Below are 6,668 nucleotides of genomic sequence, written 5' to 3' on the forward strand. Positions count from 1 at the left end.
GAACTGAGGGCACAGAAAGCAAGAGGACTTTCACTAAGTATTGCAATCAATAGTGGCCACTACATAAGCTAAATGGCCACTTTATGGATCAATCGATCTTGCAATTAACGTTGTTTTTGGGGAGAGAATGGAAATAGGATGAAATGTTGTATACTGTTGTTTCAGCATCTTGGAGGGAAAAGGTATGGAATTAAATTGGCCCCTGACTGAGCCTTTGGTGTTGGCATTAGAAAAGTACAGGCTAGAGAAAGATAAAAGAAGTGTTAAAAAGGTTGTTGAAGGTGGTAAAGGTGTGGCATGTAGTATTTGACAGAGCTGTTTGGAGTTGAATGAGTAGGGAAAGAGGATGTAGGAATGTTAATAGTTCAACCTCAACCTGAGGCAAAAATCTCTAAATCACAGGCGTGAGCACTCTGGGGCAGAGGGACCATGATGGGTCCGAGAGAGTTGTCATGGAAACAGAAAAGCAGCTAACTCTTAAAACAACCTGAGTTCATGTGTGAGCTCAGATTGCCAATGGGACTGCTCAGGGAACTGTCAACGATTGCATTCCCCTGACTGAGCCCCCACTGAGACCCTAATCACCCCGGAAATTATGAATGGTTATGTAAATACCTAAATCTGGTTACATTGGGAATTGAGAATCTGTTCCAACAAGGTCCAAAAGAAACCCCTATGGAATTTTTGAATTTTTGGACTAACTTTGAAATGCAATGAAGGAAAAAAAGAAAAAAAAAAAAAAAAAAACTATTTGGACCTGTCTTCAGAAAACAAACAGAGGCAACTGGCTAGTCTCTTTCTAGGGCAATCAGCCCCTGATGTCAGAAATTGTCTTAGGCTGCAGGATAAACTTACAACAGTAAGGAATGACAGAGACCTGGGGCATCTACCCTAGCAGGTCCACTAGTTGAAATAAAGCTAGGGAACGAAGAGAGAGGCTTGAATTTTGGTTGTGGGAGCTGTGTTAATTAGTCTGTAAATGTAATAGGAGAAACTGGCCAACAGGAAAAGGATTTTTTTGCAATGCTTGAAATTAAAATTGGGAAAAATGATTGCAATTACAGACTGAAAGAAACAGTCAAGTTTGGTTCATGGTACTAGATTTAAACAATGCCTTTTTCTGCCTGCCCGTGGCAGCTGAAAGCCAGAAACTCTTTACGTTTGAATGGGAAAATCCTAATAGAAGACAGAAAACTCAGCTTACTTGGACAGTGTTACCACAGGGGTTCAAGAATAGCCCCATCATATTCGGGAAACAAGAAGTTGACGTATCAGATGCGCGTATCTTTGGTGGGACTACCCCCCATGCTGCCCAGCACTGAATAAACATACCTACTTTACAATCTTATTGATTGTGGTGTCCATTTTCTGCAAGTCACTGTTGGCCTTGATTTTACACTGTTCTGCACTAGATCATAAGTGGATCATACCAACACAAGGGAGTGCAACTTTTAATTACATATGGCCAAAGCCATTTTAAACTGACAATAAGCTGATGACAATATGCAGAGCACAGTATGGGGACCATCAAGTCCATTATGCTTTTTTCAGATTTCCCCAACAGGTACTCCTTCTCTGCAAATTCTGCCCGGATGCAGAGCCTTGAACCATTTCTGGAAATGTGCACAGTAGGGATCAGCTACCACAACAAGACCCAAGCTTTTGGGAGGCTTCCAGCAAATCTACCATGTACGCACAGTGAGACACATCCCATAAATGTTGGATTCTGAAAAAGATTTACAGAACAGGTGTTCCCTGGAAGTGCCAGAAATCGAGGACAAAAATATCGGTGCCTTATGTCAAATATTCTAAGACACAAGTTAGCAGTGCTGCTTGCCTGCTACGCTCATCAGGCTGGCTCCCCATGCTCCACTGATGGCACAAACTGGATGAACATATGGAATATTAGAAGTATCACCCTTGCTGCCCCGAGTTATAATGTGGCCATGGTGAAAACAACTGCAAGAGTCCCAAACACTTCCAAAGGCAGACACTATATGCAATGCTGCAGAATCACATACTTGTTTGTTACTATTATTATTGAACTTCTCCAAAACAGAAGAATGCCCTATCTTTGTGATTTTACGTATGGTCAGTATTCAGTGAAAGAATGAAAACAAATCCTGAGTACATACTCAGACATTTAAGACTCTGGAAACACGGAAACAAGGTGTACTGATGATAAGAACATGCTCCATGGAACATTAGCAACCATGGATAAAAACCCAGTTATTAAAAAGACCAGTTAATTCTACCCAGTCACCACAAATGCAAAAGTGAAATGAGCAGAAAAAATGCAAATCTGCAAGAATCTTCTGGTCTTGGTTTCAGGGGTGAATTTACCAATTTGGAAATCCAAATAAAGTTCTTTTTAGAAAATAGTGTGAGTATCCAACATATTTCCATTACTCCTTTAAAAAGTATTCAGTGTAACATACCGTAGAATATATTCAGTGGATGCTGTTTGCAGTGCAACCCTCAGGACATCGAACATGCATTTTGCATCCACACCAGAAAACGAGACTATCACTACAGAAATCTCTTAGTTTTCCACAGGATGTGTGTCCCAGAGCACAGTATGAACAGGGAATTCTTCAGTGAATTAAGCAGTCTTTAACTGAGTCTTAAAATGATCTATGTTTTTCATCTTCACTCTATATCCACCCCTAAAATGCAGGTGAATGGCAACTCATCTCATCTTCAACATCTGCCAGGCAGATATCAGCAGTGAGAGGTTTTAGACACCCTTTGTAATCTGTGGGTGGAAGACATGAGCGGAATAAGCCTCCTGACCTGTTTCCATCTTCTAGAAAAGGATTAAAAAAAAAAAAAAAAAAAAAAAAAAAAACATTTTTAAAAATTCTGTTCTGTGCAATTTCCGCAATGCAAGAGATTTGTTCTCACATGCTACAGGCACAGCACCCATGAGTTCAGCTTCTACATGATCCCCTTGTGCAGAGGGCAAAAGAGCTCACAAAGATCCCACACCTATCAATAAGACCCTTCCTTTCACAGGTTTTGGAGCATTTTTGGTACGATACAGTTTTTAAATTCTAACTGTAACTTTGACAGTCAAAGAAAATTTGCACAACACATATGATAGATGACATTTAAGAGCTAGGGATTAGGACCTGCACATTCTCACAAGGCTTTAAAATACCTCAAAAACCTTGATCAAAAAGTAATCTTCTGGTAACAAAACATTATTTCTTTACTCTTTTAACATAAGAAAATAATTGTTTTGTTCTGTTCACATTTTTCAGAAATGTCAGTGGTTTGTCAGACCAGAAGTTTCGAGTCTGAAAAGTTACAGCCACAGAAAGTCACAAACGTCAGAAATCAGAAATGACACTTTGAAACTAAAATGCCTGTGTGGTCAGAGCTGCACATATCACTGACTACTGAAACATGCTGGCTAATTGAATCATCCCTGTCCTGGAAGAACCAAAATTATCCTTCTTTGCCTGTAGGAGTTAGGAGTTAGAAATGCCAACCCCTCTTCAGCCATGCTTACTGTCTCTCCCCAGCACCATCTCTCAGTGGCAGCAGGGCAGTCAGAAAGCACAAGCAGGTACCACAGGCATCTATGAACAGAGCCAGCAGGAGACAAGAGTACCAATTCCAGCCTGGCAGTTGCTCAGACAAGGAACTTAACTGTTAAGTGTGAAGCAACAGAAGCGAAACACTGTGTGGGTTTTTTGAGCATGATACCATGCTCATTTGCTAGTCACTTGATAATCACAGAAGGGTTCAGCACTCACATCCTTATCACCCTAAATTAAAGGTCAGATTCCTCTCCCATCACACAGGACTATGTAAGAGAACTACTACTTATTCTGCAGAGTACCATCTGAAGAAAGCAGTGATAGCAGTCACATTTTACCCAAGATCATCACATACCACCCTATGTCCCTTTGTTGCTCTCTGTGACTTTTTATGTTGAGCTTTTGAGAGGAGAGATGGAGGAATGAGGGAATGTCAGGTAACTAAGCCAATGGATGTAGAAAGACCTGCTAAGAAAACAAAGCACCATCGCCACATGCAGAGAAGTATAGATGCCACATACAAAAAGCCCAGGCCTCAGATACTCAGAGACATGCAGGTACTTCGAATACACAGCCTCACCCTTATTTATATGGTCATCAAGTAAAAGCTCTACTGCATAAACTGCCAACATATCTCTTCTAGCTGTATCACACACATTATGTAACTCCCACTGCAGCAGAGAGCAGCTCCTGCAGCTGCTCACACCAGCCCTCGCTGTGGCAACATGCAGCACTGCCACCACACTGCAGCACTGGCTACAGCAATGGTCATTCCTAGTACTGGCGGGAAACCTTCTGACAAAATGTTTTGGGGTGTTTTTGTTCAAAATACACTCCAACATCAAACTGAAGAAAGAGAAATAAAAAACCTTATCTTTTCTCTCTAAGAATAAAGATTTCATCAACATTCTGTTTCACAGGAACGTTTCAAAGTTGCACTTTGTCATAAAGTAGAATTTTCTTTGCTAATCAGCTTGCAGATTCTCATTTCTCCTTAAGCACACTGTCTCCTTGGATGATATCTGCTTACAGCAAGATATATCTTGGCACAGAAATTCTCTACAAATTCTCTACCATTATAAAATAAATTACAAGCATTATCATTTCTGCTAAATCCTTTCATTCTTGTTTTCCATTACTACCTGGGTACAATGAATAAAGCAGCTCCTGCCATGCCATGCTCCCTGCAGATAAAGGTGCCACAACCTCCTGTCTCAGCTGCTTGCACTTCTCCATGTCTGTGTGTCACAGGTGAGATGAGTTTCCCCCTGAATATTACACAGCAGTGGAAGTAATGCATAATACTGTCCGATGCCTGCAGATGCACCATGCATCAGCAGAAACGCGTGATTCTTTCCTTCCAAAATGTATCATGGCTCCAGTAAAGTGCAGACAAGATCAGTGGAAGCTCTCAGTCCTACTCAGTCCAGCTAGCTCAGTTAGACTCCAGAGCCACCTCTATCCATGCTGGAAGCATAAACTGTGCTTCACACAGACTTACATCTGTGGGTTGGTTGAAGCTATAAAAACTGCTGACAATTATCAGCAAATTTGCATATGTTGCTACTGCTGCTGCTTATATAAGTGATTTCTAGCCAACCACAAACACAAAAAACAACACCCAAAATAGATTTTAAAACAAATGTGACTGAATGGCACATGTCCCCACCTCTCTGAAAGTCACATCTCTAGAAAAGGCAGCATCTCCCCGGAGGGCCTAATTGCAAAACACCTTCTGGAGTACATGCTCCAGAGCTCTAACCTCACCTTCTTCCTCTTGACATTTATGGTATCCTGCACCAATACAGGCTATGACAAACTGGGACACATCTGAAGCTTGTCCAAAATTGCTCTCAGGTCTGGAGCTGTGCGGAGACCTGTCTACACACATCATCATGCTAAGCATCCCTGATGCAGATGGAGCGAGGAGCCTCTGTGTAGGAAATATTTTGTTGCTTTCAGCTGTTAAGGAATCCTGGAATTGTCATTCACTGTATCGTACACCACATTCCACCTGCACTGCACCTGTGTTTGCAGTGATGGAGCTGGTCTGAAGCACTACTCAAGGTCTGTAGCTACACAGATTCCTCTTCGTATCAGCATGGTAAGGAAAATTGTTCACCCCATGAGTGCATGTTGTGGTTTAACCCAGCCAGCAGCTAAGCACCACACAGCCATTTGCTCACCGTCCCCCCTCCCTCTCTAGGATGGGGGAGAGAAACGGGAAAGTGAAGCCTGTGAATTGAGATAAAGACAGTTTATTAAGAAAGGAAAATAATAATAATAATGATAATAGTACTACTAATGACAACATATACGAAACAAGTGATGCACAATGCAATTGCTCACCAACTTCTGACAGATGCCCAGCATATCCCGGAGCAGCCAGCCCCCCCACCCCGGCCAGCCACGCCTATAAATATTGTTTAGCATGACCCCAGATGGTATGGAATAAGCCTTTGTCCAGTTTGGGTCAGCTCTCCTGCGTCTGTCCCCTCTCAGCTCTTGCTGCACCCCCAGCCTGCCCGCTGGCAGGACAGAGCAAGGAGCTGAAAAGTCCTTGGCTTAGTGTAAGCACTGCTCTGCAACAATTAAAACATCAGGGTGTTATCAACATTCTTCTCATCCTAAATCCAAAACAAAGCACCCTACCAGCTACTAGGAGGAAAATTAACCCTATCCTAGCTGAAACCAGGACAGTGCAGCAGTTTGATAGCTTCTGCACACAGCTTCTGCATGGTTCTGCTCAAATGGTCAAAAAGTTAAATTAAAAAAAAAAAAAAAAAAAAAAAGTGCACAAGAGTGAGAAAATAGCCAGAAGAAGTAGGTGACAGTCCCCGGACTGTCAAGTCTCATTGCTGTCATAGCTATAAATCACCAAAGGCACAGTGAAAATTGGAGCTGATGGCACATCTACTCCATCAGGTATGAATCACAGACAACAATATCCCTCTTTCCCAAGCTCTCAAGTATGCAGAAGGATGTTACTTGAACACAAATCAAGCTCAGTCAGAGCTAATCCATATGAATTTAGCAGCACCTTTTCAGACTTCTCTGGTGTCAATTGATTCTCTTGTTGAGGGAAAAAAAAAAAAAAAAAAAAAAAAAAAAAAAAAAAAAAAA

The 6,668-nt window shown here is 41.7% G+C and overlaps 1 protein-coding gene across 3 annotated transcripts in view; it reads right to left on the reverse strand.

Moving 5' to 3' along the window:
- Positions 1-6,668, reverse strand: part of GAS7 (growth arrest specific 7) — a 111,199-nt gene that overhangs the window by 98,784 nt on the left and 5,747 nt on the right. The window lies entirely within an intron of this gene.

This window comes from Oxyura jamaicensis, chromosome 18 (assembly GCF_011077185.1).
Source record: "Oxyura jamaicensis isolate SHBP4307 breed ruddy duck chromosome 18, BPBGC_Ojam_1.0, whole genome shotgun sequence".
Taxonomy (NCBI): domain Eukaryota; kingdom Metazoa; phylum Chordata; class Aves; order Anseriformes; family Anatidae; genus Oxyura; species Oxyura jamaicensis.